At 35.9% G+C, this 26,425-nt stretch overlaps 1 long non-coding RNA gene across 1 annotated transcript in view; it reads right to left on the bottom strand.

Moving 5' to 3' along the window:
• Positions 1–25,257, bottom strand: part of LOC141410852 (uncharacterized) — a 108,851-nt gene extending 83,594 nt beyond the window's left edge. Inside the window, exon 1 of the long non-coding RNA XR_012435625.1 lies at positions 25,163–25,257. This is a non-coding gene — a long non-coding RNA (uncharacterized lncRNA). The remainder of the gene's footprint in view (positions 1–25,162) is intronic.
• Between the last annotated feature and the right edge of the window lie 1,168 nt (positions 25,258–26,425).

Here is a 26,425-nt window from a genome sequence, read left to right as displayed (position 1 = left end):
AGATAGGGAGCTAAGACAAACAAATAATTAGGTACACAAAGTCAAAATACAAATATAAATCACACCCTGGAAAAGTGTGGAATCTTTTTTACAGGCATTGAAAATAGTCTAAATGTATTTCAGTCTGGTAGTATCCCAAGGCAGGAAGAAACAGCCATGAAAACCTTTGACTTCTGGCAAGCTGAGAAGTTAAAGGGCGTTAGAGAATGGAAGGCACAGTATTGGCAGCTCTGCCTAGCTACCCAGGAAAATTTCCAAAACAAAACACCTACCCTTCACTGGCAAAGAGATTATATTTCTGAAGCTCCTTGCAGGCCAGAGAGTTTTGAGACTGAACAATCTGGAAGAATTAAAAAAATCATAGACAAGATTTATGGGACTCCCAGTCACAGTGTCCACATGGGAATGGGCCACCAGAGGCAGATGTTGAGAGGAAGAGGGTTTGATAGAGCAATCTGAGGGTTCCTGATAGGAAGCAGCAAAAGGGCCAGAGGTTGGCAGCCCCACCCAATCAAATCATGGCAGCTCTATTGAATAAGGCCAATTTAAAAGCAAAGCACAGAGCTCCCACTGACTGACAGCTCAAGTTAGAGAAGCTGCCTGCCTATAAACTGTCTACAAGCAGCCAAGCTTTGAAACAGAGCAGCCCTGGGGATTTAAAGGATTGTAGCTTGGGAAGTCCAAGGTCTGGGAACTACAAATTGTCTGCCTGGGAGACTGCTACCTGAGGCAGACAAAGAGAGAGAGAAATTTTTACTGGGGCAGTCTGAAAAGTAGCAAAAGGCCCAGAGGTCAGCAGCTCTGCCCTTTCCAGCTATAGCAGTTCTATCAACTAAGGTCTCACTAGTGGAATGAAGGGCTGGCTCAGATCTGTCCCTAATTTCAGCAAGATGTCTCATCCCCCATCACAGAGTCCATGCAGTCCCAAAATAATGCCACTTTAAGGGAACTATCCTGGAGTGTGACAACCATGCTGTCCAAGCAGCCTCCCCTGAAGTGCCTACCTGCATTCTAAGCTAGAGGTGCAACTCTGCTCTCCTGAAGAAAATATAATAACCATAGCAAGAAGGACTAACTAGGATAAAACACAGGGAACACCAACGCATCTGTCCAGCAAAAAAAGCAAGTTTTCCCCCCATTTTTTCTCTTCATCTAGCTTGTTTTTCTTTGATTGTTTCTTTTCTTTTTCTTTAAATTTGGTTTTTAATCATTGGAAAATTTTTCCCCTTTTTTTCTCCTTCTACTTCTCTTTATCAATATATAGAACTCTCTCCTACTACATCTTCTACACCTACTGTCCCTTCTTTCCATCTTCCCACTTTCCTCCCTTCCCCACATCCACCTACTGTATTACTTTTATTAATATATAGACTTTTCTCATAACATTATCTCCTTCACCTACCTTCCCTTCTTTCTGTCTTCCCACTCCCCTCCCTTCTCCACACCCATCCACTATATTACTCAATTTCCATTACTTATACCTTTCAACCACTGTTAAGCTCCCAGATTATCCCTCTAAAACTCAGAGTTTTGCTCCTATACAACATTAGCAGAGAGACAGATAGGGGTTTCAATTGATTCTTTCTTATTCAAAGACTTGATTTGTTGATGAATTGTTAACCTTGTTACTGCATGGTAACAAGGAAGTTAAAGAGAAACTCAGATCAACAGTTGTGAAAATCCCAGTGGAGAAATTTAAATATAAGAAGCTAAGACAATATCTCCACTTCAAAGACCCACAACAACTCAAAAACAATCCAAAGACATTGAGTTGCCTGAAATGTCAGAGAGAATTTAGAATCCAACTGTTAAAAAGATTAGTGACCTCAAAGAAGATTCAAATAAACAGATACATGAAGTTAGGAAATTGACCTAGATAAGAAAATCAGCAACATGGAAGAGAAATCCAGCAAGGAAATGGAAATAATGAAAAATAACCAAGTAGAAATGTTAGAAGGGAAAACCTCAAGAAATCAAATAAAAAACATAGTGAAGGATCCAAGATGGTGGATAGAATAGGGAATCAGAATTTCTGATCTCTGTGACTCAAGAAACCACTTTGAGACGTGGTAGCTACATTTGGGCAATTCTAATTATTTCTAGCCAAAACAATAACTGCCAACATATTAGGTGCACATAAAATTCAATGGCTGACCCTTAAAATAGCTTTTAATTGCACCTGACAGCCAGGAAAATCCCAGTGTAGCACAGCCCATAGGATGTCTGTGCCTGGGAAAAAAAGCCCCCTGACCATTTATCCCTTTTCTTTCTTTTTTTCTTTTTTTTCAAAAAGCAGAAGGGAAAACATCAAATAGAATTGAACCCTGCAACATCCTGGGCCCTTAACCTGTGGAAAGCCAACCTATGCCCCACTGCACTGAACCCAGTCCCAGTGAGTGTCTGCCTTGAGAAAAGTGGCACACCATTTCTCTCTGCCAGCCAGTTTCAAAACTGCCTGTGTAAATCTGCAGACCCAACAGGTGAGCAATTTGCACCACATGTGACTCCCCTATGCAACCCCTGGGAACATAATCCAGTGTAGCCTCTGGGAAGATTGAACCTCCCATCCCAAACAAAACTGAAAAGCATAAACAGTGAATTATAATTAACCAACCAGAAGGGGTGGAGTAGAATGCTAAACTAGCCTCAGAGAATGGGAGTGAGGCAAGGAGCAAAATTCTCAGGGAACAAAGGCAGGACAAGGAACAAAGGCTGAGAGTAGGGGTGGAACAATAAGCCAACCTCCCAAAGGAGCTGTACTATCAGCAATCAGAGGTAGGGTGAGGCACAAAGGCTGAGAGTGGGGGTAGGGCAACAAGCCAACTTCTCAAAGCAGGCACGTGGTAGATCGTTGAGCTAGTCTCATGGGACTGAGGGTGGTACTCAAAACTGAATTGCCTCCACCTTGCTGGGGGATTTGCTGACCAAAGTCTTCTATATAATACATAAACAACTGGTCGGATATTGAACCAATCAATTAGTTATTGCTAAATTACACCTCCAGACCAGAGAGAGAAATAGCACACCAACCTAGCTAAAAACCAAGACAGCCACAACACAAAAATTAAATCAAGAGAAAGAAAACAGGTGATTAAAACAACCAACTAGCCTATCAAGAACATAGTTGCACAGTACCAAGTGGGGCAATGAGAAGAAGAAGAAGGGATGGAAACCATTCTCTTCAAAAAAATAATTTAATATAGGATTCAGAGGGAAATGAAGAAAATGGATACTCAGTTGCTGACCTCAACAAAACAAAGATAAATGACACTAAGGAACCCAGCAATGCCCACAAAAACATTCTCAAAGAAGAAATCCTGCAAGTAAACACAGAATTTCTTGGAGAAGATACTAGATGTGGTTAACCAAAATGTACCTGATGCACTTAAGAAATTTCAAGACAACAAAAATAAAGATTGTGAAAAGACACAGAAACAAATAAATGAACTCAGAGGAGCCCTAAATAAGCACCAAAGTGAAACAGAGCACCATAAATAGAGAAATGAATTAAAAATGAAAATAAAAAACATTAAAGATGAAGTGACCCATGATAAGAAAACTTCAGAAAAAAGAATCAAACAGAAACACAAAACACAGTGAAAGGCCACTCTAGCAGACTAGATCAAGTGGAAGATAGAATCCCAGAACTCATAGGTAAAATAGAAATAAAAGGAAAAACTGAAGAAATGTTAGTCAAGCAACACAAGAGATGTGAAAGGAATATGCAAGAACTCACTGAATCCATCAAAAGACCAAACCTGAGAATCATGGGCATTGAAGAAGGAGAAGAGGTTCAAGCGAAAGGGATTTATAATATATTCAATAGAATAGCAACAGAAAATACCCCAAATCTCAAGAAAGTTTTGCCCATTCAGTTACAGGAAGCCTCCAGGACACCAAACAGACTTCACCAAACTAGAACCATTCCATGACATATTATCATGAAAACAAGCACAAGGAATAGAGAAAGAATATTGAAGTCTGCAATAAAGAAAAAACAAATAACATATAAAGGTAAATCCATCAAAATCACAGCAGATTTCTCAATGGAAACCTTAAAAGGAAGAAGGGCATGGAGTGAGGTATTTTGGGCACTGAATGAGAATAACTTCAACACTAGGATATTCTAACCAGCAAAACTACTATTCAAAATAGATGGAGCAATAAAAGTCTCCCACAAGTATCATTCAAAATAGATGGAGAAATAAGAATCTTCCACAATAAGCAGAAACTAAAACAATGTATGACCACCAAGTTACCACTAAAGAAGATTCTACAAGGAATTCTGCACACAGAAGATGAAAGCAAACAAAACCATGAGAGGATGGGCAGTATCAAACCACAGGCAAAGAAAAGACAAGTAATCAGAGAATAACATTGATTCATCTGCACACAATCAAATCCATAAGCAATAAAAAACAACTACATGGTGGGAATCACCACATACCTATCAATGTTAATACTGAATGTCAACAGACTCAACTTCCCCATCAAAAGACATTGTTTGGCAAATGGGATTTAAAAAGGAATATCTAACAATCTGTTGTTCACAGGAGACCCACCTCATTGACAGAAACAAACTCTGGCTTAGAATGAAAGGCTTGAAGAAGATTTACCAAGCCAATAACCCCCCGAAAACTGGCAGGAATAGCAATACTTATATTAGACAAAGTAGATTTCAAACTTACATTGATCAAATGAGATAAAGACAGACACAACATACTAATAAAAGGGGAAATACACCAGAAGGAAATAACAATTATCAACCTATATGTACCCAATGTCAGTCCACCCAATTTCATCACACATACTCTAAAGTACTTAAAAGCACATATATACTCCAATACAGTGGTAGCAGGAGACTTTAATACCCCCCATCACCAATAGATATGTCATCCAAGTGAAAAATCAATGGAGAAATTCTAGAACTAAATCACAGCATAGATTAAATGGACCTAGGTGATGTCTACAAAATATTTCATCCAAGAACAACACAATATACATTCTTCTCAGCAGCCCATGGAACTTTCTCCAAAACAGATCATATCTTAGAACACAAAGCAAGGCTCAGCAAATAAAATAGAAATAATCCCCTGCATTCTATCTGATCACAATATATTAAAACTAGAACTCAACAACAAAAGCACCAGCAGAATATATGCAAACATTTGAAGTCTGAATAACACATTGCTCAATGATCAGTGGGTTATAGAAGAAACAAAAGAGGAAATTAAAAGAGTCTTGGAAGTTAATGAAAATGAAAACACGACCTACCAGAACCTATGGGACACAGAAAAAGCAGTCCTAAGAGGAAAGTTTATAGCCATGAGTGCATATATTAAAGTGAGAAAGATCTCAGATAAATGACCTACAGCTACATCTCAAACTCCAAGAAAAAAAAGAACAAACAAAACCCAAATCAAGCAGAAGGCGAGAAATAATAAAAATAAGAATTGAAATTAATGAAATAGAGACCAAAAACACCATACAAAGAATCAACAAAACAGAAAGCTGGTTCTTTGAAAAAATAAACAAGATTGACAAACACCTGGCAAATATGACTAAAATGAGGAGGGAAAAGACCCAAGTCAGTAACATCAGAAACAAAAAAGGGGTGAAAACAACAAACACCAAGGAAATCCAGGGAATCATCAGAGACTACTTCGAGAACCTATATTCCAATAAATTTGAAAATTTGAAGAAATGGACAAATTTCTCAATACTTATGACCATCCAAAACTGCACCAAGAGGATGTTAACCAACTAAGGAAATCTATAACACAAAATGAAATTAAAGCAACAATAAAGAGTTTCCCAAAGAAGAAAACATTGGGACCTGAATGATTCTCTGCTGAATTCTATCAGACCTTTAAAGAAGAACTAATGCCAAATTTCCTTAAATGTTCCCATGATATAGAAAGTGAAGGAACACTGACTAACTCAATCTATGAAGCCAGTATTACACTCATCCCAAAACCAGACAAAGACACATCCCAAAAGGAGAACTATAGGCCAATCTACTTAATGAACATCAATACAAAAATCCTCAATAAAATAATGGCAAACTGAATTCAACTACATATCAAAAAGATTATTCACCATGAGCAAGTCAGCTTCAACCCAGGGATGCAGGGGTGGTTCAACAAACAAAAATCTATAAATGTAATACAGCACATTAATAGAAGCAAAGACAAAAACCACTTGATCATTTCAATGCATGCAAAAAAAGCCTTTGGTAAGATTCAACATCACTTCATGATAAAAGCTAAAGAAAACTAGGAATAGAAGGAATGTACCCCAAAATTATAAAGGCTATATATGACAAACATATAGCCAACATCATGTTTAATAGAGAAAAACTGAAACTATTTCCCCTATAATCAGGAATGAGACAAAGGTACCTACTCTCCCCACTCCTATTCAACATAGTCCTGGAATTCCTAGCCAGAGAAATAAGGCAAGAAGAAGAAATAAAAGAAATACAAATAGGTAAAGAAACAGTCAAAGTATCCCTATTTGCAAATGACATGATCCTATATCTCAAATACCCAAGAAACTATACCCCAAAATTCCTAGATACCAAAAACAGGTTCAGCAATGTGACAGGATACAAAATCAACTTACAAAAGTCATTAGCCTTTCTATACACCAACAATGAACAAATTAAGAAAGAATATATGAAAACAATTTCATTTACAATAGCCTAAAAAAAAATCAAGTACATAGGAGTAAACTTAACAAAGGATGTGAATGACCTGTACCAGGAGAACTACAAACCTCTGAAGAACAGATCAAGGAAGACTACAGAAGATGGAAAGTTCTCCTGTGCTCATGGATTGGTAGAATCAACATAGTAAAAATGGCTATACTACCAAAAGCATTCTACATGTTCAATGCAATTCCAATCAAAATTCCAATGACATTCATCACATAAATTGAAAAATCTACCCTAAATTCATTTGGAATCACAAGAGACTGAAAATAGCCAAGGCAACATTCAGCAAAAAGAGCAATGCTGGAGGTATCACAACACCTGACTTCAAACTATATTGAAGAGACAAGCAAAAATAGCTTGGTATTGGCACAAAAACAGGTATGTAGACCAGTGGAACAGAATAGAGGACCCAGATATGAATCCACCCAGCTTTGCCCACCTTATTTTTGATAAAGGTGCCAAAAACATACAATGGAGAATACACAGCCTCTTCAACAAATGTTGCTGGGAAAAGTGGTTACCTGCCTGTAGAAAACTGAAACTAGATCCATGTCTATCACCCTGTACTCTTATCAACTCAAAGTGGGTTAAGGACCTTAATATCAGACCTGCAACTCTGAAGTTAGTACAGGAAAGAGCAGGGAATACTCTGGAAGTACTCTGGTATAGGCAAGGACTTCCTCAGTAGAACTCAAGTGGTTCAGCAACTAAGAGAAAGGATGGACAAATGGGACTACATGAAATTGAAAAGCTTTTATACAACAAAAGAAATGGTTTCTAAACTGAAGAGACTCCATATAGACAGAGTGGATGTCTATACATCAGAAAAAGAACTGATAACCAGAATATAAAGGGAGCTCAAAAAACTAAACTCCCCCCAAATCAATGAACCAGTAAAGAGGCAGGCAAATGAACTAAACAGAACTTTTTCAAAAGATGAAATCCAAATGTTCAAAAACCACATGAAAAAATATTCACTATCTCTGGCCATAAAGGAAATGCAAATCAAGACCACACTAAGATTCCACCTCACTCCTGTTAGAATAGCTATCATCAAAACACCAACAACAACAAATGTTGGCAAGGATGTGGGGAAACATAAACCCTCATACACTGCTGGTGGGAATGTAAGCTACTACAACCACTTTGGAAAACAATATGGAAGTTTCTTTAAAAACTAAACATAGATCTGCCATAGGATACAGCAATACCACTCTTAGGGATATACCCAAAGGAATGCAACTTAAATTATTCAAAGGCACCTGCACACCCATGTTTATTGCAGGACTAGTCACAAAAGCCAAGTTATGGAAATAACCAAGATGCCCCATTACCAATGAATAAGTTAAGAAAATGTGGTATTTATAAAGAATGAAATTTTACTCAGCCACAAAGAAGAATGAAGTTTTGTCATTCCCAAGTAAATGGATGGAACTGGAGAACATCATCTTAAGTGAAGTTAGCCAGGCTCAGAAGGCCAAAAATCATATGTTCTCCCTCATATGTGGACTTTGGACCTAAAACAATTGCATTAATATAATTGGACCTGGGTCATATGCTAAGGGGAGAACACATACAGGAGGAATAGAGAAAGGGAAGGAAACCCAGAACTTGAAAGTGTTTGATGTGGCCACTGCATAGGAGCTAATAAAGTAATCTTAACTAACAGAGGCCACTATGGGAAGGTGATCAGGAAGTAATGAAGAGGTCTGGTAGAGATGAACCAATGTGGGTTTTAATGCACATGTGCATGGAAGCAACACTAGGAATCTTTCTATATAGGTACCTTTATCTCAAGCTAGCAAAAATGTGCTCTTTCTTATTATCGCTTATGTCTTCTCATCAATAAAATTGAAGGCAAGGGCAGAACAGGTTCTGCCTAGAAGTGAGGGGAGTGTTGGGAGGGGTTGGGGTGGGGTGTGGGGGGCAAGGTGGACCAAACAATGTGTACACATATGAATAAATGAATAAATGATAAAAAAGGAAAAGAAAAATACTAGGATCGGATGCCAAAGAAATAAATAAGTCAAGAAATTTTGCCAAGCAGACCAAATTTCTGTTGCTGTACCTGTTTTCTTTTTTTTGGTATTATTCACTTTACCAATAATATTTCCTTACCCCTATTCTTAACCCTTCACTTTCTCTCCTTTTCTTGTGCTATAATCCATTCTCCCCCATCAACTACTCTTTCTGCCCCTTCTCATCCACTCTCTCTCTTGTCTTCACCTCCCCCTCCTATCCTTCCCCAATCTGTCACCACATTAGCCCCCTCTCCTACAAATTCACTACCCACTGACTAGCCTACTATACCAACCATACACACCCCCAGCCTCCTGCAATCCTTGACACAATCACATTCTGTTACAACAGTGAAAATGTATCCAAACACACATAAGGGCCACAAAACCCAGCCCTCAGACCACTTCCCCATCCACCCCACCCACTACTGCCACCTCTAACAATTACCGAAGTTTCTATGTCTAGCCAAGCTACCATTACCACCCCTACACCCAATGTTTATAGATATTATCACCAAAGGGGTTTTTTATATAATATGTAAACTGGCCTAGCATTGAACCTATGAATTTGTTACTGCTAATTTACACCCCCAGGCCAGGGACAGAAATAACACATCATCCTAATTAACAACTATGCCAGCCACAACACAAAAATTAAAGGAAAGAAAACAGGCAATTAAAACAACCAACTAGCCAATCAAGAACATAGTTGCACAGCACCAAGTAATAGGATGGGGAGAAGAACACAAGGAAACTACACTTCTCACAAAAACAATTAAATAGAATATTTAGTGGGAAATGAAGAAAATGAATATCCAGCTCCTAACCCAACAAAACAATGATAAATGAACTCAATGATGCCCACAAAAAAATCTCTCAATGAGGAAATCATTGAAGACATCACTGAAAAACTCATGGAGAAGATACAAGACAAAGTTAACAAGAAAGTACAAGATACACTCAAGAAATTTCAAGACACCACAAATAAAAAATTTGAGAAGACACAGAAACAACTAAATGAACTTAGAGAGGACTTCAACAAATACCAGAATGAAACAAAGGACACTATAAAAAGAGAGAGAGATGAAATAAAGATGAGAACACAACATATGAAAGAGGAATTGAACAAAGCTATGGAAAATCTTAGCAAAAAGAATCAAACAGAAATCCTGGAAATAAAAGTCCCTATAGTCAAATAAAAAAACACAGTGAAAGTCCACTCCAGAAGACAAGAATTAGTGAAAGACAAAATCTCAGAGCTTGAAGGCAAAATAGAAATTAAAAAAAGAAAAAACAGAAGAACTATTAGTCAAACAACTCAAGAGCTGTGAAAAGAAATATGCAAGGACTCAGTGACTGCATCAAAAGACCAACCTGAGAATCATGAGCATTGAAGAAGGAGAAGAGGAGCAAGCAAAGGGATACATAATATAGTCAATAAAATAATAACAGAAAATTTTCCAAATCTTGAGGAAATTTTGCCCATTCAGGTACAGGAAGCCTCTAGGACACCAAACAGATGATCAAAATAGAACCTCCCCACCACATATTATCATAAAAATGACAAGCACTTAGAACAGAGAAAGAATATTGAAGGATGTAAGAGAGAAAACAACATATAAAGGTAAATCCATCAAAATCACAGCAGATTTCTCAATGGAAAACTCAAAAGCAAAAATGGCATAGAGTGAGGTATTTCAGGCACTGAATAAAAATAATTTCAGCCTTAGGATACTCTTCCCACCAAAACTAACATTCAAAAATGACAAAGCAATAAAAATCTTCCACAATAAACAGAAACTAAGACAATATATGACCACCAAGCCACCACTACAGAAAATTCTAAAAGGAATTATACACACAGAAGATGAAAGCAAAAAAAAAAAACCTACAAGAGGATGGGAAGTATAAAACCACAGGAGAAGAAAGACAAGGAATCAGAGCATAGCATTGATTCAGCTGCACACAATCAAATCCTTAAACAATAAAAACAACTAAATGGCAGGAATCACCACATACCTATCGATGTTAACACTGAATGTCAACAGACTCAACTTCTCCATCAAAAGACAACACTTGGAAAAGTGGATTAAAAAGGAATATCTGACATCCCTTGTTTACAAGAGACCCACCTTATTGACAGAAATAAATGCTGGTTTTGTGTAAAAGACTGCAAGAAGATTTACTAAGCTAATGCCCCCCCAAAACAGGCAGGAGTAGCAATACTTATATCAGACAAAGTAGATTTCAAACTTACATTAGTCAAATGAGACAAATGTGAAGGTCACTTCATACCAATAAAAGGTGCAATACATTGAAAGGAAATAACAATTACCAACCTATATGCACCCAATGTCAGTGTACCCAACTTCATCAGACATACTCTAAAGTACTTAAAAGCAGATATAGAGTCCAACACAGTGATAGTGGGAGACTTTAATACCCTTCAATATATAGGTCATCCAAACAAAAAAGTCAAAAAGAAATCCTAGAACTAAATGACACCATAGATCAAATGTACCTAACAGATGTCTATAGAATATTTCACCCTGAAACAGCACAATATACATTCTTCTAGGCAGCCCATGGAACTTTCTTGAAAATAGACCATGCCTTATTTCACAAAGCAACACTTGACAAATATAAAAAAATTGAAACTATCCCCTGCATTCTATCTGATAACAATGCAATAAAACTAGAACTCAACAACAAAAGCATTTCCAGAAAATATGCAAACAATTGGGTCACAGAAGAAATAACAGAGGAAATGAAAAAGTTTCTGGTATTTATTGAAAATGAAAACACAGAACATATGTGATATAGCAAAGGCAGTCCTAAGAGGAAAGTCTATAGCCAAGAGTGCATATATTAAAAACAGCAGGAATATCTCAAATAAAGGACTAAATGCTACCTCTCAAACTCCTCGAAAAACAAAAACAAGCAAAACCCAAAACAAGCAGGAGAGAAATAATAAAAATAAGAACTGAAATTAATGAAATAGAGACCAAAAACACCATACAGAGAATAAACAAAACAAAAAGCTCGTTCTTTGAAAAAATATACAAGATTGACAAACACCCGGCAAAGCTGACTAAAATGAGGAGGGAAAAGACCCAAATCAGTAAAACCAGAAACAAAAAAGAGAAGATAACAAAAAACACCAAGGAAATCCAGGGAATCATCAGGTACTACCATGAGAATGTTTATTTAAATAAATTGGAAAATCTTGAATCAACAGACAAATTTCTAGATACTTGTGACCATCCATATTGAACCAAGAGGATATTAACCAACTAAACATACCTATTACAATCAATGAAATTGAAGCAGCAATAAAGAGTCTCCCCAAAAAGAAAAGTACAGGACCTGATGGATTCTCTGCTGAATTCAATCAGACCATTAAAGAAGAACTAATACCAACCCTTCTTAAACTGTTCCACAGAATAGAAAGGGAAGGAAAACTGCCTAACACATTTTATGAAGCCAGTATTATACTTATCCCAAAACCAGGCAAAGACATCTCCAAAAAGGAGAACTATAGGCCAATCTCCTTAATGAACATTGATGCAAAAATCCTCAACAAAATAATGGCAAACTGAATTCAACAACACATCAAAAAGATTATTCACCAAGACCAAGTAGGCTTCATCCTAGGGATGCAGGGGTGGTTCAACATATGAAAATCAATAAACATAATAAACCACATTAACAGAAGCAAAGACAAAAACCACTTGATCATCTCAATAGATGCAGAAAAAGCCTTTGATAAGATCCAACACCATTTCATGATAAAAGCTCTAAGAAAACTAGGAATAGAAGGAAAGTACCTCAACATTATAAAAGCTATATAAGACAAACCTATAGTCAGCATTACACTTAACAGAGAAAAACTAAAACCATTCCCTCTAAAATCAGGAACCAGACAAGGATGCCCACCATCTCCACTCCTATTAAACATAGTACTGGAATTCCTACCCAGAGTAATTAGGCAAGAAGAAGGAAAAAAAGGAATACAAATAGGTAAAGAAACTGTCAAAATATCCCTATTTGCAGATGACATGATCCTATACCTTAAAGACCCAAAAAACTCTACTCAGAAGCTTCTAGACATCATCAATAGCTACAGCAAGGTAGCAGGATATAAAATCAACATGGAAAAATCATTAGTATTTCTATACACTAATAATGAGCAAACTGAAAAAGAATATATGAAAACAATTCCATTTACAATAGCCTCAAAAAAAATCAAATACCTAGGTGTAAACCTAACAAAAGATGTGAAAGACCTCTACAATGAAAACTACACACTTCTGAAGAAAGAGATTGAGAAAGACTATAGAAAGTGGAGAGATCTCCCATACTCATGGATTGGTAAAAATGTCTATATTCCCAAAAGTAATCTACTTGTTTAATGCAATTCCCATCAAAATTCCAATGACATTCATTAAAGAGATTGAAAAATCTACCGTTAAATTTATATGGAAACACAAGAGGACACAAATAGCCAAGGCAATAGTCAATCAAAAGAACAATGCTGGAGGTATCACAATACCTGACTTCAAACTATATTACAAAGCAATAACAATAAAAACAGCATGGTACTGGCACAAAAAAAGACATGAAGACCAGTGGAACAGAATAGAGGACCCAGATATGAAACCACACAACTATAACCAACTTGTCTTTGACAAAGGTGCTAAAAATATACAATGGAGAAAAAGCATCCTCTTCAACAAAAACTGCTGGGAAAACTGGTTAGCAATCTACAAAAAACTGAAACTAGATCCATGTATATCACCCTATACCAATATTAACTCAAAATGGATCAAGGATCTTAATATCAGACCACAAAGTCTAAAGTTGATACAGGAAAGAGTAGGAAATACTCTGGAGTTAGTAGTATAGGTAAGAACTTTCTCAATGAAACCCCAGCAGCACAGCAACTAAGAGACAGCATAGATAAATGGGACTTCATAAAACGAAACAGCTTCTGATCATCAAAAGAAATGGTCTCTAAACTGAAGAGAACACCCACAGAGTGGGAGAAAATATTTGCCAATTATACATCAGACAAAGGACTGATAACCAGAATATACAGGGAACTTAAAAAACTAAATTCTCCCAAAACTAATGAACCAATAAAGAAATGGGCAAGTGAACTAAACAGAACTTTCTCAAAAGAAGAAATTCAAATGGCAAAAAACACATGAAAAAATGCTCACCATCTCTAGCAGTAAAGGAAATGCAAATTAAAACCACACTAAGATTCTACCTCACCCCTGTTAGAATAGCCATCATTAGCAACACCACCAACAACAGGTGTTGGAGAGGATGTGGGGAAAAAGGAACCCTCTTACACTGTTGGTGGGAATGTAAACTAGTACAACCACTCTGGAAAAAAATGTGGAGGCTACTTAAAAAGCTAGACATTGATCTACCCTTTGATCCAGCAATACCTCTCTTGGGGATATACCCAAAAGACTGTGACACAGGTTACTCCAGGCACCTGCACACCCATGTTTATTGCAGCACTATTCACAATAGCCAAGTTATGGAAACAGCCAAGATGCCAGACTACTGACAAATGGATCAAGAAAATGTGGTATCTATACACAATGGAATTTTATGCAGCCATGAAGAACAAAATGTTATCATTCGCTGGTAAATGGATGGAATTGGAGAACATCATTCTGAGTGAGGTTGGCCTGGCCCAAAAGACCAAAAATCATATGTTCTCCCTCATATGCGGACATTAGATCAAGGGCAAACACAACAAAGGGATTGGACTTTGAGCACATGATAAAAGAGAGAACACACAAGGGAGGTATGAGGATAGGTAACACACCTAAAAAATTAGCTAGCATTTGTTGCCCTCAACGCAGAGAAACTAAAGCAGATATCTTAAAAGCAACTGAGGCCAATAGGAGAAGGGACCAGGAACTAGAGAAAAGGTTAGATCAAAAAGAATTAACCTAGAAGGTAACACACATGCAAAGGAAAGTAATGTGAGTCAACTCCCTGTATAGCTATCCTTATCTCAACTAGCAAAAACCCTTGTTCCTTCCTATTATGGCTTATACTCTCTCTTCAACAAAATTAGAGATAAGGGCAAAATAGTTTCTGCTGGGTATTGAGGGGGTGGGGGGAGAGAGGGGGGGTGGAGTGGATGATAAGGGAGGGGGTGGGGGCAGGGGGGGAGAAATGACCCAAGCATTGTATGCACATATGAATAGTAAAACAATAAAAAAAGAAAAAATAAACAGACTTACTCTGCACCATAGATCAAATGGAGTTAAGAGATATCTACAGAATATTCCAACAATAACAGTGGCATATACATTCTTCTCAGCAGCCCATGGAACTTTCTACAAAATAGACCTCATTTTAAAACATAAAGCTACTCTTACAAATATAGAAAAATTGATAATTAGTATCTCATCTTATCTTAATAAAGCTAGAAATAAATAGCAAGAGACACTACAGATACTATCTAATCTATGGAGACTGAACAATATGTTGTTTAACGATCAGTGTGTCATTGAAGAAATCAAGGGAAATTTTAAAAAGTCTTAAAATTAAATGAAAATGAAAGCACAACTTGCCAGAAACTTGGGATCTAGGGAAGACTAGTCTAAAACAGAAGTTTATAACTTTGAGTGTCTACATTTTAAAAAGTCAAAGAGATCTCACATAAAAACATAGTGATTCACCTCAAGATTTTAGAAAAACCAGAACAAGTCAAACCCAAAATTAGTAGATAGAAAGTAATAGTAAAGATCAAGGAGGAAATTGATGAAATGGAAACAAAAATAATACTACAAAGGGTAAGTGAAACAGAGTTTGCTTTCCAAAAAGTTACAAACTTAGTAGATCCTTAGTTAAGCTAACCAAATGAAAGAGAAGACCCAAATTAATAAAATTAGAGATACCAAAAAAGGACATTACAAGAGATACCACTGAAATCCAGAGGATCATTAGGGAATATTTTGAAAACTTTGAAATAAATTGGAAAATCTAGAAGAAATTAATAAATTTCTAGACATATATGACCTACTACAGTTGAACCAACATGATGTAAATAACCTAAACAGATCAATAACAAGCAGTGAGGTTGAGGCCATAACAAAAAAAAGTCTCCCAACAAAGTCCACAACCAAACAGATTCACTGCTGAATTCTAACAAGACTTTTAAGAAGAAATAACACCAATACTCGTCTAATTTTTTCACAAAATAGAAATAGAAGGAATGCTACTGAATTTTTTCTATGAAACAATATCTTTGATATTGGGATTTACCCCAACATCAAAACTGGATAAGGACACACACACACACAATTTCCTTAATGAACACATTTTTTAAAATCCTCAATAAAAATATTCATAAACTGAGTTCAACAATTCATTTAAAGGATCAAGATCAAGTTGGTTTCACTGCAGGTATGTAAGGATAGTTCAACACACACAAAACAATAAATTTAGCACATCAGTATAGACAAGGACAGAACTCACAAGATCAATTCAGTAAATGCTGAAAAAGCCTTTGATAAAATTCCACATCCATTCATGACAAAAAGCCCTAAAGAAACTAGGAATACAAGAATCACACCTCTAAAAAATAAAGGCTCTGTATGACAAACCCATAACCAACTGAATGGAGGAAAGTTGAAAACATTTCCTCTAAAATCAGAAATGAGACAAGGGTGTCTACTTTATTCACTTTTAATCCATATGGTTCTTAAATTCTTAGCCAGAGCAATAAGTCAAGTGAAATAAATAAAATGATATGCCAATAGGAAAGGAAGAAATTGAATTATCTCTTTTTACAGATGATAAGAGCCTATACTTTAAAAACCCTAAAGATTCCACCAGAAATCTCTTAGATACAAAAAACACTTTCAACAACATAGCAGGATGCAAAATCAACATCCACAAATCAGTAGATTTTATATACACTTAGAAAAAAAATTAGAAAACCAATCTTGTTCACAGTAGCATAAAAAATAAAAGTATAGCACCAAGGAATAAACTTAACCAAAAAGGTCAAAGATCTCCACAATGAAAACTGTAAAATATTGAAGAAAGAAACTGAGGAAGATACCAGAAAATAGAAAGACCTTTGATGTTCATGGATTGGCAGGATTAATATTGTTTAAAATGACCATATTATCAAAAGCAATCTACAGATTGAATGCAATCCCCATCAAAATCCCAATGTTCTTCACATAAGTAGAAAAAACAATCATAAAATTCATATGGATGCACAAAAAAGGACCCCAAATAACCAAAGCAATCGTGAGAAAAAGATCAATGCTAGAGGTATCACAATACCTGACTTCAAATTATACTACAGAGCTATACTAATGAACAACATGATTCAGGCATAAAAGCAGTCATGTAGACCAATGGAATAGAATAGAGGACCCAGAAACAAAGCCACAAACCCACAGAAAACCATCTGACGAATGTGCCAAAAACATGCATTGAAGAAAAGACAGCCTCTTTAACAAAGAGTGTTGAGAAAACTGGTTATTCACACATGAAAGACTACTACTATATCCCTATACAAAAAAATCTATTCAGAATGTATCAAAGATCATAATATTACACCAGAAACTTTGACACTACTAAGGGAAAACACTTGGAGTTATAGGCATAGACCACAACATGTCTCCTCTCCTCCAAAACTCAAAAATTCTACAATAAAAGGCTTGAGTGCTAATGAAAAGGATGAAATTTCAAGCAGTGAACTCAAAATACAGAGTCTCCCAAATAATCAAAACAATCCTGAACAAAAAGAGCAACGCTGGAGGTATCACAATACTGACTATGGGTTATACTACAGAGCCCCAGTAACAAAAACAGCATGGTACTGGCAAAAAAACAAATATGAAGACTAAGGAAACAGAATAGAACTTCCAGAAATAAACCCACAGCTACAACCATCTGAGTTTTGTCAAAGGAGCCTAAAACATATATTGGAGAAAGGACAGCCTCTTAGAAAAATGGTGCTGGGAAAAGTGGACATCCACATGTAGAAAACCGAAGCTAAATCCCATGTCAATTCAAAATGTATCAAAGATCTTAATGTAAGATCATAAACTTTGAAACGACTACAGGAAAACACTTAAAGATACAAGATGGGTAATTATTTTCTGAATAGGACTCTATTTGCTTAGGAAATAAGAGCAAGAATTGACAAACGGAACAGCATCAAATTAAAGAGCCTCTGCACATCAAAGGAAAGAAACAATTACCAGAACGAAGAGACAATCCACTGAATGGGAGAAAATCATTGCCAGCCATTCATCAGATAAAGGATTAATATCCAGAACAGAACAAGAACTCTGGAAATTAAACACTAAAGAACAAATGGTCTGATTAATAAACAAGCGAATGAATTGAACAGTCAGTTCTCAGAGGAAGAACAAATGGCTAATAAACATATGAAGAAATGTTTAATATCTTTAGCTATAAAGGAAATGCAAATCAAAAATCAAAATGACACTGATATCCCATATAGTCCCAGCCAGAAGTACTTTCAGGACAAAAACAATAACAAATGCTGGCGAGGATGTGGGGAAAATGAATACCATATACTATTGGTTGGAATGCAACCACTATGAGGGTTCCTCAAAAAACTAAAAATAGACTTCCTTATGACCATGCTATACCATTCTTGGACACACATACAAAGAAGAGTAAATAAACATACACAAGAGATACCTGCATGTCCATGTGAATTGTAGGAATCAACACAATAGTCAAACTGTGAAATCAACCTAGGTTCCCAAAAATGGATAAAGAAAGAAAATACGGCATATACACACAATGGAGTATTATTCACCCACAAAGATGAGTGAAACTATGTCCTTTTGAGGAAAATGAATGGAACTGGAGATAATCATCTTGAGTGAGATAAATGAAGCTCAAAAAATCAAATACCACAGTTTTCGTTAATACATAGAATCTAGACCTAAAAATGATGACATTAATAACAATAGTAATGGGACATGAGCATAAAAAGGGGACTGTGGGGAATCAGCAGGAAGAGGAGGGAGAAAGGAGAATAGAATATGTGGTGAATAGAAGGATGGTTTATATATTTATATATATATGAAACAGCATAAGGAATAATTAAACTCACTAAATTATATTTGTAAAGGACAGGAACGAAGATGGGTTTAAGGGAGAATAATACAGGAGGTGAACTTGTTCAAAGTCCACTATATGCATCTTTGGAAATACCATAATGAACCCCCCTTGTAAAATTAATGATTAATATATGATAATAAAAATATTTTTAAATTAAGAAAGAGATACATTCTTTTTTCTATATTTATTTTATTTCATTACTTTTTACTTTTCCAGTGCATTTATATTTTATAAGCATATATTAATTGTATAAAATAATATGTTCCATTGTAACATTTCCATACATGCTTTGATCGTTTGTCCCCCCTCCGTTACTCTCTCTTATTCCCTCTCCACCAGGCCTCCTCCTTTGAATACTCTTCTCACCAAATCCTGTTTCCTTCTCTTTCTCCTTCCACAGTTGCTAGATTTGTGCCATAGACTGAAGGCAGATTATACTGCTTCTTCTTAATCTTTTTACTATCCTGTCTTACCATCCACTTCTCAGAAAGACCCAAGTTAATGAAGTGTTAAGAGAGAGTAATCCAAAACAGCAGGCAGCCAGATGAACTTATTTGCTGGTGGGCAAAGACAGCACCATCCTTAGTGGTGGATTGGACATGGATGTTTCTGGTATAAGGTGGTGCCCTGATACAGTCAGGAACTTAAGTGTCCCTCCAAAGCCCACTATGGGGCATACTGGGAAGTCCTAGGTCATTGCAGCATGGCTTTGAAGGAAATTGTGGGACTCTTGTTTCTTGCTCTGCTTCCTTTTCTTGCATCCTGGCCATGAGGTGAGTGGCTTTTCCATTGCCACATGCTCCCTACCATGACTGCTGCCTCAACACAGGCCCAACAGCAATAGGGCCAACAGACAAGGAACTGAAACTTCCAAACTGTGAGCCAAAATAAATCTTCTCTCCTTATAAACTGAATTTCTCACTGTTATAGTACCAGAAAGCTGACTAACACATGACTTGATAGCAAAAGATTTCACTGGTAAGACTTTGGACAACTTTCTGATGGAGGGAAATGCCACTGTAAGTGAGATGATTCAGGCATATGAAAGATAAGAGGCAATGCTGCCTATGAAGACAATGAAGTTGACTGATTACTGCTAAGTTCTTTTGAAGCTCTGCAGAAAGATAATGAGAAATTGAGGGCTACAAGTAGCAATGAAAATAAGAGAGACACTGATTTAGCACTAGATAAGAAACAGAAATGTAACCAAACACAGGTTCAACATCTACTCCATCCCACTATGTGCCTAGCAACAATAGGTTATAATTAAAGACTATATGTGCGTGAGACATATTCTGTTTTATTGCCAAGTCTTTGAAGTCACATGGGCATTTTATACTTATGGCTCATCTCAGTTCAGACTAGCCACATTTAAAATGTTTAATAGCTACTCTGTTTAAAGCTGATCAAATGGCACAAGTCTAAGGATTTTAGTACCCCTAGTCCTCAAATTTAGTACACCCAATATCTAAAATTGAAAAGATGGAGGAAAGAAACAAAGCAATACCTTAAAATATCAAGTAGCTCAGGGTTGGTGCAGTGACTCAAGAGGTAGAGTGAGTGCCTGACTAGCAAATGTGAGGGTCCAGTGCCACCAAATATATATATATATATGTATATATATATTTCATATAAATATATATGTAGTTGTTCAGAAGCAGTCTTTGTGATGATGAACTCAAATAATTACCATCTAATTCCTCAAATAAGTGTTATCTACATCATTTTTGTAAAGGAAAACTACCCTAAATTATAAATTTGTTCTTCTAAATATTCCCACTATCCAGGTTTCTTCTCAAAAAATACAATTAAATTTTTACATCTGTATCTTGCATATGGCCCCAGCTGGTATTTCTGCTTAGTATCAGTAGTGAGATAACTTTCAAGAATAAGGTAAGATTGCTTTCAATTTTTTCAGCCACTCATCACATGAAAATTATAAGAGTATCTGCATGTGAAGCAAAGGACATATCATTCTCTTGAGCTAACACATTGCAGCTCTTTTCTAACAAAATCGCTCACATAATAGTGAAAAGAAATAAACTTATGGCAGAAAAATATCTATTGATAATGGTACAAAAATCAAGGCTGTGTCCAAGAATCCCCAATCTACAGTATATATATATATTTAAGTAGTTGCTAGGTTATTAGATGCATCTAATGCTAGAGGAAACAAAAGAACAATCATTCTTTGCTAAGTTAGTAGCAGTTTCAGTATCATAACTAGGTGAATTAGAGGATCTGGACATATTAGGCAAACATTGCCCACGAAAAGATAAGCATGCACATTCACAAAGCTCTATACAAACCTCATTAAACTTGAAACCATTATCTTTCCAAACATAATTTCATAGGAAACACTGGATAATCTTATCAAGCAGATCAATTTATTCAGTGCTTTGACACACATTCACTTACAAATTTACTCTAGTAGACTCATCAGGATACTGTTTTACTGAAGTGCCTTCGCTATTATGAAATAATTATCATCTGATGTTGAATTTTTTAAAATCAAAATTGCCTCTTCCAAAACGAATGCTACAGAATTATCTGTTTATACTCTATTACCTATGAACAATCCACAATAAATTCTGTGATGACACAAAATACCTTCCATCTGGGTGCCATGGTGGTTAGGTTCTTACTCATTTATTTGTTCATTCACTTGATTAAACATTTTGTATTCAATCATTTGTGTCTCCGTTGCATTTGTGTATTCTGCATTCAGTCACCTGTATTTCCATTAAATCTATGATTCTTTTGTTGAGGTTCACATCACAGCAAACTTAAATAAACTGACAACGGTTATAGAATTTGGTTGCACAGTTAGGAAACTAAAAAGCCATTCAAATTTTATCTTGCATATCTCTCTTCTTTCAAGTTAGTTTCTGCACAGATTAGAGTGATTTCTCAATGAGAGCAATACATTCTGAAATCTCTCTTTTCTGTCTCATCCACTTTATTTATAGCCTATAGGTGCCTTTCTCAAAACTTCTCCAAAGGTTCTCTGAGGAATTACTCAATCAAGCCCTATCTCAAGGCTTCTCTTCCCTCCCTCATTCTTCTTATCTTAATTTTTTATTACAAAATATCAAAGAACAAGCCGTGCTAACAAACCCCAAAGAAGCCACATAAAGGGAAAGAAATGAAGTGGAAAACATCTACCTTTTTTGAAAAAAGGGAAAAAGATAGGGGCATTCATAATTCAATAACTTTTTTGTTTCATTCATCTTCATTCAATAAGCATTTAGTATCTAGAAATAACTGCAAAATTGTTATAAATGTCCATACTATTAAGGAGCTCCAATTTAGTATGTATATGAATGTGTATGTCAGAGAGTATTTTAATAATGATTCCATTTTAATTTTATTAGTATCTGGACTAAGAAAACTAACATAAAAGAAAAAAAGAATGGGAAATTGGTAAAATGCTATAATCTAAGATGTAAAAGATGAACAAAAGGGATACATCTTAGATGATTCCAGATGGCCCACTAGGACTACTGGTAGAATCAATTTAAGAAACATAAGAAAAGGCCAGCTGGCATGTCTTAAGTGGTAGAGCACCTGCCTAGCAAGTGCAAGGCCCTGAGTTCAAACTCTAGTACCTCCAAAAAAAGAAAAACTGAGAGTGAATGTGCTATTTGATTTTGAAGAAGAACTTGCTATAAACACATTCATGTAGTGGAAATGTGCAAAGAATTAGGAGCCTGGGTCTCAGGAGAGATCAACCAAATGGAAATAAAGATTTAAATAATCAGAATAGACAAGGCAGTTGGAAAAGTGAATATCCTGTCACAGGACCAGATCACACAGAGGGAATGAAAAAAGGAGAAAGCACCAACATTTAAAGAACGGTCAGAGGGGAAATCAAAGTGAATGATAATAGGGTGGAGAAAACAGTATTTTTTCTCCTAACCCATTCACTGCAATTTTAAACCATTTTCTTGAGGAAAGCTTTACTCACTTATATAACCCTTATGTACATGTTTTTTCACCACCTCAAACTCACATAGCTTCCCCACTCATCATTCTACCTCACAGTCAGATACACTTTTGAATCTAGCACCATTCATGCATTCTAGGTCAAACATAAACTTAGCAATTCATAAGTAACTGAATTTTCAAATCCCTTTCAGTTATCCTTCATCTTCTTTTTTGAGATATGATTAACTATATGAAATTCCCTGACTATTCCAGATTCTAGATATTAGTATTTTTTCTAGAAACATTTTTCTTTTTACAGATCTGTCCTCTATGACTCTTAATCGTCATGGTTTTCTCTAAAGATTCATAACTCAAATGTCATTCCTTCAATATCTCATTTCAGACTGTCTTATAGGTCACGATGCTTTGTAATTATTTTTTAATGTTCAGTCAGTGCCAAACTTCTACCCTCCATGAGGCAGGAAAGAATCCTACCGTGACATAGTGCCAGCCATATATTAGCACTCATAAATAAGTGTGATGAATGATTATACTTAATATAATTTCACTCAAATTATTGTTTCCAAATCAAGGTACTAGCCTTTGTTAGGTTATAGTAATCTACCATATGGGAAAGAAATAAACAGCATCTAGACTTAATGAAACCAACCATAATAGGGAAGATTAGTTTAAAAATTTCCAGAAAATTTTCTTTGATTCAGTTTTTTAATGTCTCACTAACATAATTGTGGTAACTATGCATCTATTAAGAAAATAATTTACTAAGCAATTCAGGTATCTTCTAGACAATATGGGCATATCAGAATTAAAACAGCAAGAAAAGCATAGTTACCGTCCACATAGAGGTCAAAGAAAAAGGTGAAAATTCATACAGTTGCCTAAAACCAGAATTAAAATGACAAAATGGGACTAGGCAATACAATCATCCTCCCATACTTTGCTCCAAAAAGAAAACAAGCCTGTTGTTCTGCAAATGCAAGATAATAGCAATGAAAACCATTTCTTTTCTCCCTGCTTGTCCCACTTGGAGGAGGATAAGAGCCAACTGAAACATCACATGTGAATTATGTTGCTGCATGGATATTACTTTTGGAGGCAAGCAAGGTGGTATTTCTCCCCTCTTCTCTCTGGGGCAACATGCCTCTCTCTGTAGAGAGACTTCAGTGCTCCGAACACAACTGGCCAGAATGTAGAAACTGGTCCTAAGTACATGCATTTAAAAAAGACCTTGAAATAGAATATTCTGTAGACGATTCTTTTTTTCCATCTATTGCACTGATTCAAATTGTTACAGAAAGAGGTTGGGGTGGGGACACTTAAGATGAGAATGTCACAAAATTGAACTTCAATAGGATTGTATTAGGTAAAGTCTTTCAAGTTCCAGAAACTAAAATAGAAACTCTAGGCACTAATTTGTTCCCTTGTCACATACATGAGAAGATTGAACAAATAGGACACACAAGTAAATGGTGAGTGAGATCAAAGGAGATCCATATACTCTGTGTGCAAACACCAGTTGTAGATCTGTTTTCTTCAAGGAGGAGTAAACAACAGACTCATTAAATAGAGGTTAGGAAGAAAAACTGCAGAACAGAATAGAGTACCATAATGAAGACTCAGAACCAGAGTACTGATGGAAAGCTGAATTATTGCAGCATAGGCCTAGAACATAGTATGACCTCCTTAACTCAGAAAACTAAGAAAAGCACAGAATGAAGAAGCAAGGGCAGCATGTGAAGATAAGTGTTTCACATATCCTAAGGCATCTTTGGAGGAACCAAGAACACAAGAGGAATTGAATTCTCTCTTGAGAAACAGAGTAGGGATAAAATAAGAGTTATATGATGAACAAAATAAGAAATAGATAATTTATATATTTTAATTAGAAAAGAAAAATCTATATAATTCTGATTTAATAAATGTAAAAAATTTGATGAAATATATGAGTTCTGGGGAACTCAGTAAATCTGGCCCAGATTTACTCAAAAAGAAATAAAGAACCTGACAGTGCCAAGAATGACAGACAGCTATGCATTTACAGCTAAGAAACCAGGGCTCTCCAGTGGAATTCTACACCAAGCCATGGTAACAACAGAGTATTGCAGTCTTCCCTCTAGTGCACGGTGTCTTCAATACCTTGGGGGAAAACAGAGATATGATTTTCCAGGACTCCTTGAACAATACTATCTAATGGCCAACCTGTCTGTAAGTTATTAACAGCATTCAAGTTCACTCTCCTTCATTTGTAATTATCTTTCTGAGTCCCTGAGCTGCCATAATCAAATACCACAGACTGGGTGCCTTAAACAATACAAATTGAATTTCTCACAGTTCTGAAGGCTGAACATCCAAGATCTGAGGCCTTTCTCCTTGACTTGAAGCTGCTTCTTTACATTGTCTCTTCTCCATGATCACACATCTATGGGAATCTCTTTCAATATGTCCTCATCTTCTCTTCTTACAAAACACCAATCAGGTTGGATTAGGACCCACATAACAACCCACATGAGCTCAATATAAGTCTTTTTAAGGACTTCATCTACAAATGCAGTTACATTCTGAGGTATTTTTAGGATGCTATGCTAACATACGAATTTTGGGAGGACATAGTTTAGTCCACAACAGATGCCTTCCAACACTATGCGTTAGAGTTATAAATAGCAGGACTTCAAGCCTTCTAAGTATTCAGCCTAGGACCTTTCTATTTAACAACTGTGTATGACTATGAAAGAGTTTCTTCCTTCAACTATAGATATCAAATTTCTTCTTATATGAAATGAAGAGATTTGACTAGATAAAACTTATGATATTTTCACAGAAACAGGATCCAAGGTCATTTGTATTGATACAATTAGATGCTATAATGAGAGGGAAAAGGACTGAAAAAAAAAAGTGCCAAAGCTCAAAAGAAAGGAATGGCCAAGTAAGCAAAAGCCCAAGTTCTTCTCACTCCAGTCCTACAGAGGCAGGAAACAGAAGAAAGGAGAGTATGTGACATCCATGCTTTGTCTATAAACAATCTAATGTAGGTGTCTCATTATTTCACAGACATAATGAATACAAAATATTATAGCTGCTTACATATCTACATACACACACACATGCACAGAACTTCTGTACACATATGTATACAGTTTATGGTATTTATTTGGCAGATGCTATGTTCATCATTTTATTTTTTAAAACTTTTAATATCTCTATAAATCACTCTGACTCTGCAGTAGTCACAATGCAGTTATCATTGTCTGGACATGAGGAATAGGTGTAAAATGTGCAAGAAATCCTCAGAAACAAAAGGGAATGATCATCTAAAGAAATGTGCCATCACCAATCTTGATTGTACACTTGATATTTTATGGAAGGAAAAAAGAATTCCTAAGCCAAGTGTTAAAAAAAAAAAAAACCATCTAGGAGAGTCAAACTCTATCTATAAAGAAACTTTAAAAATACACTAATAAATTGCTTCAGTTTTTCCTTTTCATAAATTTGCAAAAGTGATATTTGGTTAAAAAAACTATGTTTGCATAAATGTTCTAGTAAATATAGACCCAAAATGCTGAGTGATAAAGTCAGCATCATGTAATAGATTCAT

This window comes from Castor canadensis, chromosome 9 (genome assembly GCF_047511655.1).
Source record: "Castor canadensis chromosome 9, mCasCan1.hap1v2, whole genome shotgun sequence".
NCBI lineage: Eukaryota > Metazoa > Chordata > Mammalia > Rodentia > Castoridae > Castor > Castor canadensis.
This window is presented reverse-complemented; position numbering and strand designations above follow the sequence as displayed.